Source organism: Sarcophilus harrisii, chromosome 2, assembly GCF_902635505.1.
Source record: "Sarcophilus harrisii chromosome 2, mSarHar1.11, whole genome shotgun sequence".
Taxonomy (NCBI): Eukaryota; Metazoa; Chordata; class Mammalia; order Dasyuromorphia; family Dasyuridae; genus Sarcophilus; species Sarcophilus harrisii.
Genome location: NC_045427.1, coordinates 21,407,712 through 21,415,558, shown reverse-complemented (window position 1 = coordinate 21,415,558; position 7,847 = coordinate 21,407,712). Strand labels below are relative to the sequence as shown.

Genomic DNA, 7,847 nt, shown 5'->3' with positions numbered 1-7,847 from the left:
TCAAATGAACAAACTTCTGTATTTTTTAAAGAAGGTATTTTAATAGTAGAGAACCATTTGCAATGCATGAGCTGGTTAAGGAATCCTCATTCAAAGAAGCGCAAAGAAACAACCTCCTGCCCTTAGCTTCATTTACCATCTGTTTCCAGATCATCTGTTACTTCAGTATCCCTCAATAAACTCCACTAACATATATTTTGTGCCTGAGTTGTCTTCCATCTCTCCACGAATTTGCCTGTCATCCTTGCGCAGGGGCCATGCTAATCTCATGTGTATCGTTCCAATTTTAGTTTATGAGTTGTGGGAGCAAGCACATCTTCTACATCTCTAGTGTGGCCACTGGCTTGCTACATAAACACCCATTTAGAAAGCCTTGATATCTTGTATCTTGTACCTCAGTTTTCCAATCTGTAAAATAGAAATGTTAGTAGTTCCTTCTTCCTTTAGAATGGGAGAAACAGACAAAAGTAACTGATTACCTCGCCTATCTCCAACAAGCCCCTGAACCTCTAGATTAATACAGTGGAGAGCAACTAACTGTAGTTACCTTTGGTTCTGTTAACGAGCTATTGGACCACTGGAGCCTTGTTGCCACCCATTCATGGTCTCCTCATACGTGATTTTATAATTTACATTGATATATAATCAACTCCACTCTCAGGAACCAGCACTTATTAATTAATAATTAACTTATTAATCAAGAACTCAATCTGACTTAAGTAGGGTCTCAGCAGAAGCTGGATCTCCGGGGGAAATGCTGTTTCTGCAGACATTATCATTTAGGGAGAAGGTGACATGGAATGAGTGGATTCTAAGAGGAGTTCTCGGTAACTTCGAGGTCCCAGTTAGTGACACAGAAATTATAGCTTCTAAATTAAACTAACTTAATCCTGGAGTGGCTCCATAATTTCCTTGGATTTCATCCTGTATAATCTGGGACTTTCTGACAGAGGCCATGCTGATACCATCTCATTCTTCATTAATACTTAGGGGAGTTCTGTCATCACTTTCTTGAACAGTGCTGGTGAGGGCTGAGATGATGGACTGCTTTATGCATTCAAATCTGTTCTTACCGACTCTAAAAGAGAAGGTGGCTGCTGTAAAGTGTTCAGGATTATTGAGGGGAAGTCATGGTTCTCTTTGGAGAAGGACAGTGGGAGATTCTGAATGACTGAATGAGATGGAAAATGTTTGAAGTCTGTTAGAATCCTGTGATTGTAAAGATTGGTGAACATATATTGTATCTAGGATATACTGCAACATATTCAACATATATAGGACTACTTGCCATCTAGGGGAGGGGGTGGAGGGAGAGAGGGGAAAAAATCAGAACAGAAGTGAGTGCAAGGGATAATGTTGTAAAAAAAAATTACCCCGGCATGGGTTCTGTCAATAAAAAGTTATTATAATAAAAAAAATAAAATTAAAAAAATAAATAAATAAAGATTGGTGAAAAACTGAGAAGCATGGAGACCACCAGTCAGTCTAAGGTGGGAGAAGGAAGGGGAATCAAGATCACCAATCAGTCTAAAGTCAGAGAAAAAAGGGGATTGAGACTACCAGTCAGTGTAAGGTGATAGAAGGAAGGGGAATCAGTTTGATGTTTTCTCTTGGGTCCAGTTGGAAGGCAGTGTGGTACAATAGGAATCTGGAGGCAGAAGATCCTGCCTCTCCTGCTTACTCCCACGCCGCCGTTCCTTGGTCTTTAAAATGAGGACCTTGGACCAGATGGTGACTTAAGGTTCCTTATAGCTCTAATTCTCCGACTCCATGGTGGAGCACCCCTCCAGTATTAGGATGCACCACAACAAAATGCATCATTATTCCCAATAGAATCCCCAGCGTTGTTCTTAGGTTAGAGCAGCAGTGCTAGGAGCCAAACTATATCTCAAAGGTCAATTGAATATAATGGAAACGTAATGGTATTTTTTTCTCAGTTGTTCCCAATGTAATTGTCTTACACTCCAAGTTTGGGATTATTACAAATCAAGAACAAGTTTGGGGGACTGTGAATTAATAGGTGAGAATGGAGCCCATGAAACATCACAAATTCCACTTGGAGGAAGCTGCACTTTTAATAACAAACCAGTGAGGTAAGATATTATCTACACTTCCCAGATTAGGAAACAGGCTCCAACATAGGGACAGAAATGCCTTGGATCAAGAGGAGATGACTCGGCCTGTGTCAGAGGCCATATTCAAACTCAGGTCTCCGCAATCCCCGTCCCAGTCTCCCCACAACATCTCACATTGTGATGGTGCACGAGGCTGACAGAACAAATTCCTGACTGAAGCTGAGGGAAAAATGAAGCGAGACAAGAATCTTCTGACCCTTGGTAGCCCATGGTACTCCTGTAAGGTAGAAACACCTCCTGGGCTGTGAGAAACAAGTGCTGTAAGGGGCACAAAGAGGAAACCTTCTGTCTCCCCCAAATGGTGACTGCTATTCCTGTTATTAAGCAGGTACATCTACTTTCCTCTCAGACAGAGAATTCTTGCCACCTCTCTGTTACCTTGGACATAGCAAGTTTGATGATGGAGACAAGTCCAAAGGGTAAGTGGAGGTGACCAGGATCACACCACATGGTAAAAGAGTGGAAGGTATTGTATTTAATTTATACTTTAACATATTTAACAGGTATTGGTCAACCTGCCATCTGGGGGAGGGGATGGGGAGAAGGAGGGGAAAAATTGGAACAAAAGGTTTGGCAATTGGCAATGCTGTAAAATTACCCATGCAGATATCTTGTAAATAAAAAGCTATTTTTTTTAAAACTGCCGCTATTCAGCCATGCAAAATAATATATGTAGTTTGGTGTTTTGTTTTGTTTTTTGCTGAGGTAATCGGGATTAAGTGACTTGCCCAGGATCATACAGAATATATATAGTTTTTATGTACAAATGAGAGAATGACTTTAAAAATAACTCCTTAAGGGGAAACTAGGTGGCAGTCCTGGAGTCAGGAGGACCTTACTTCAAATGTAGCCTCAGATAGTTGATACTTGCTAACTGTGTGGGCAAGTCACCTAACCCTGATGTCCTCACCAAAAAAATAAAAACAAATAAATGCTTAAGTACAAATGTATGGTCCTACAAAATAGCATTTAAACTAGACAATCTGAGTTGATCTGCCTCCTTAGGCCCATGAAAACGGTGATTTTCCCCAAGCCAATAAAATTAATATTCTGAATCATCATTTCTATTGAATAATGAATCGCTTTTCCAAAGAGTTTTTCCTGACGCTATAAATGTGATCTGGATCTGGATAAAAAGACAAGAAGAATTTCTTGAAGGTTCACTGGTCCAAAATGCTGAGTATGGCAAGTATTTTACACGAGTCACTGTTTCCATTTTTAGTTAGGATATATCGGGATTAATTTCTCCCATTTGTCATAAAGGACAAGCCTGAAAGCTCCATTCAGGCCCCAGAATATTGAAGCAGGAGTCCTTGTTCATCTTTCACAATCGCTTGCCCCGGAGTAGCCGCTATCAGCTGGCCTGCCCCCAGACTACATCATCCACCTTCTTCTATTGTAGGATAGGAAACCACACCTGCCACAGCAGTTGCTGTGCAACCACCCAGCTTATCTCCCCAGTGTCCTTGGGAGGGGAGCGGACTCCTGCTGGGCTTCTCTGCCCATAATCAGATGCCGAGACACTGGAACTTTGATGTAGGCCCCGAAACCATCAGATTTGGTGGTTTTCCCAAGGACTCTCCCGAGCCTTTGAATTCCCTCTCGGTGCCAGATTTCCCAACTTCTCCCCAATCCAGTGATTTGGCCGAGAAGACAGAGGCGCCTCCAGCTGCATCCCCAAGGCGACATCATCAGTAGATTACCTCCCAGATAATGAGCTTGCCCCCTGCTCCCAAAGCACTTGCCTCTCCTTATCCTTATGCGCCTGGGGAGGAACAGAGAGCTGATGACATTTGCTAAGCCACCTCCCAGAAAGAAAGCAGCCTCCGTTCTTTGGAACTGGGTCTTTGTACTGCTTGGCCATTGGTGCAGACGCCAGAAATCATAGTTTGGCTGTCCGGTGGGAGCCACTGAGGGTCTTAGAGCATCAGAGATGCTGCCAGCCCCAGGCAAATATAAATATATAAATATATATTTTGCAGATCCCTACAGGGAAATGTCAGAATCTCTAACTAAAGATGGAGACGACTGTGGGTGATGATAGCCGGGGACGACAAGATCTCCTGGTGGGGCTGCACATAGGAGGAGGAGGAGTCCAGCTTGGGAGTTTAAGGAGGCATCCTCAGGAATATCACAGTCCCCTGGTTTAAGGAGGAAAGAGAGCTGGCGGGCCTGACTGAGAATAGACCAGGGAATCATCTACAGTAAGTCCTGCCAGGGGGTGAGGTCCCTGTGGACCAGAATGAGCCTGGAGCACAGGTCCCAGACCTCGGAGCACTCTGCAGCTACACAGCGGCATGAAGCCCCTTACACATGGAGTAACTTCAGGGGCTTCCCTCTGCCAGCGTCCCACAGGGCTGGGGGGGGGGGAGAGTGAACCCTTACCACATGATTTATGGCCGTGGCACTATTTGGGCTCAGAACTGGTTGGGGCCTAGTTCTCACCCTTCTACACCCTTGGCTGTACAAGAACAACAAGCTCGGGGAGTCTGAGGCAGAGACGGTCCCTCAAGAAAGGAGAAGACACCGTCCCTGCCCCCAAGAAACGTCAAGGGACAGTGGAAGAAACAGGCCCAGGCTCCCCTGATGGAGCGGGCCTGGGGGACAGGGCACATCCCCCTCCCCCCAAATCCTCTGGGGGAGAGACGCCCGCAGGGCACTCAGGGAGCCCCAACTGCTGGCAGAGACGCAGAGCTGCCCGTGCCCGGCTGCTGTGCCCCCCGACCGCTCCCGGGAAAGCAGGGGCAGGGACTCCGTTGTGGGGCCCACGCCAGCTCTGAGCCCCACAGGCTCCCCCTTAGTGCCTCCTCCTGGTGGGAGAGGGAGCATTTGTCAAATGCTCATTAACCCGTATTGTTTTCTTTGCTGTTCAATCATCATCCAACTCTTCATGACCCACTTTGGGGGGGGGGGGGATTTAGGCAGAGCTGCTTTGGCATTTCCCTCTCCAGCTCATTTTATAGAAGAGGAAACTGAGGCAGGCTGGGTGAGTGACTTACGCAGGGTCACCCAGCGAGCAAGGCCTGCGGCCCGATCCGCTCGGGAGCCCCCGACTCTGGACCCAGCCCTCTACCCCTGCACCAGCTTGCTGTAAACCGGTTTGCCTCCTGATTGAACTGGAGCATCCACAGGTGGTCACCTGCGGGGCAAAGCCTCGAGCCACAGTCTCCTGTGGATCAGCTGAAAGCATTAGAACACCTCCAGCACCTTTCTCATTGAGTCATTGTGTCTCACACACACACACTCACACTCTCACACTCTCACACACTCGGTGTGTCTGTGTGTATATGGATATACATATACACACTTATGTACACACACTTAAGGGCATTCATCTCTGGGGTCTTTCCAAATCCCTGTAAGGGCAGGAGGCAAAGAGTAATTGTGGGGGACATTTATATGGTGCTCTGTGTTTTGTGTATGTCTGGGTTTGTGTATGTATTTATACCCCCCACACACACACACACACACACAATATCTACAATACTTTGCAGAACTTTAAAAGTCCCCCACGATTATTCTTGGCCTCTTGCCCTGGAGGTATTTGGAAAGATCCTGGGGATCCAGCCCAGAAGGGGGGCTCCGAACCACTGAGCACCTTCTTTAGAACCCCTTGTCGGGGAGCCCGTGGCTGAGGTGGGAGCTGGAAGGGCCCCCGCCCCCGTTCAGAGAAGGCCGGCCTTGGTCGCCCCACAGGGCAGAATCAGGGGTGGACTTAGAAAGAGGCAGATCAGACTTGATACCAAGACTGTCCCCTAATCATTAGCGCGTCCAGCATGGACTGGGCTGGGATCCGGGCCTAGGGGCTGCTCCCCAGGGGTCGTTAAGCAAAGCCTAGATGGCTGCTCGTGTCCCATTGTGGGTCGAGGAGGGGAATTTTGCCCACCTGGGAACTGGTGTAAATCTGAGGTTCCCTTTGATTCCAAGATTCCAGGACTCTGTGGTGGGAGATGAAGCCCCGTGTCTCCCAAAAATTACCCAGCTGGAAGGACTGTGTGCCTCAGCATCCCCTGGAAAACCACCGCTCGTGAGCCCCCCGGGGGGGCTGTTGGTTTTTCTGCCAAGCAGAGGTCACGTTAGCTAAAAATTCATTCAGTCAAAATGTAGAACAAACTAAAGGACAAAAAAAAATCCCCTCACATGCAAAAAGCTATCCTCACCTCAAGTTATCACCTGACCACTGGGGAAGGAGACGGACATAAAAAGTCATTTAATAAGCACAAGGTATAATTGCATAGAGAACAATTAGACGGCACAGTTGATGGAGTGCCCGGCCTGGAGTTAGGAGGCCCGAGTTCAAATCCAACTTCAGACACTAACTGTGTGATCCCAGGCAACCCACTCTGTCTCCTTTGTCTCAGTTTTCTCATCAGTAAAATGAGCAGGAGAAGGAACTAGCAAAGGACGCCAATCCTCCGCCAAGAAAACCCCAGACAGAGTTGGGTTTGATCGAACAACAAAATTGTGTGTGTGTGTGTGTGTGTGTGTGTGTGTGTATCAATAACAATATTTCTGCCAAGAAAACACCAAATAGGGTCAAAAAGAGTTGGACATGACTGAACAACAAAATAGTGTATGTATACATATATAAACATAAAAATATATGTGCATGTACATATATAAATATAGGTATGTAAATATATAAATCTGTGCATATAAATATTAATGTGTGTATATAAATATAAATATATGTGCATGAATATACATTTGTATATCTAAATATGCATGTACAAATATAAATATGTATGCATATAAATATAAATGTGTGTGAATATACATTTGTATGTATACAAAATAAACAAAATAAATATATATTTGAGTATATATAATATATATGTGTATATATATAAATATATGTATGTGAATATATGTGTATATAAATATATATGTATATAGATATAAATATATGTGTGTGAATATATGTGTGCATATTAGTATATGTATATGAATATGTATTTGTATGTATATATAAATATGTGTACATAAATATAAATATGTATGCATATAAATATAAATATGTGTGAATATATGTCTGTGCACGTATATAATCTGTGTGTGTATAAATACATATATTTGTGTATATATAGTATAAACATAAATGTGTATATAAATATAAATATGCATGTGAATATATATTTGTACACATATATAACATTGTATGTATAAATATAAATTTGAATATATTTGTGTGCATATATACATGTGTATAAATATAAATATGTGTGAATATATATCTGTGTACATAGATAATATTGTATGTATAAATATATATTTGAATATATTTGCGTGCATATATACATGTGTATAAATATAAATATGTGTGAATATATATCTGTGTACATAGATAATATTGTATGTATAAATATATATTTGAATATATTTGCGTGCATATATACATGTGTATAAATATAAGTGTGTATATAAAGACGTGTGCATACTTGTGCGTACACATTAATGTGTGTATAACTATAAATACGCATGCATATACATGTGTGACTATACATCTGCGCGCATACATAGAGACATGTGCATTGTATCTGTCAGTATGTGGGCGCACCTGTGTGTGTGCACGTTGGGCCAGGACCCCAGCGCGCAGGCGCAGAAAGTCGCCCTCGGAGCCCTCGGACCCTCCCCCCACCCCCCCACTCCCCCCCCACCCCCGCCCACGTAGCCCAGAGCCCAGCCAGCTCCTCTCTCCAGCCGGGCCCTTGC

At 44.1% G+C, this 7,847-nt stretch overlaps 1 non-coding gene across 1 annotated transcript; it reads right to left on the bottom strand.

Annotated features, from left to right (window-relative positions):
* Positions 1 to 204: 204 nt before the first annotated feature.
* On the bottom strand, positions 205 to 314 carry LOC111718679. The gene has a single exon (XR_002769198.1). It is a non-coding gene; the product is annotated as a U6 spliceosomal RNA (small nuclear RNA).
* Between the last annotated feature and the right edge of the window lie 7,533 nt (positions 315 to 7,847).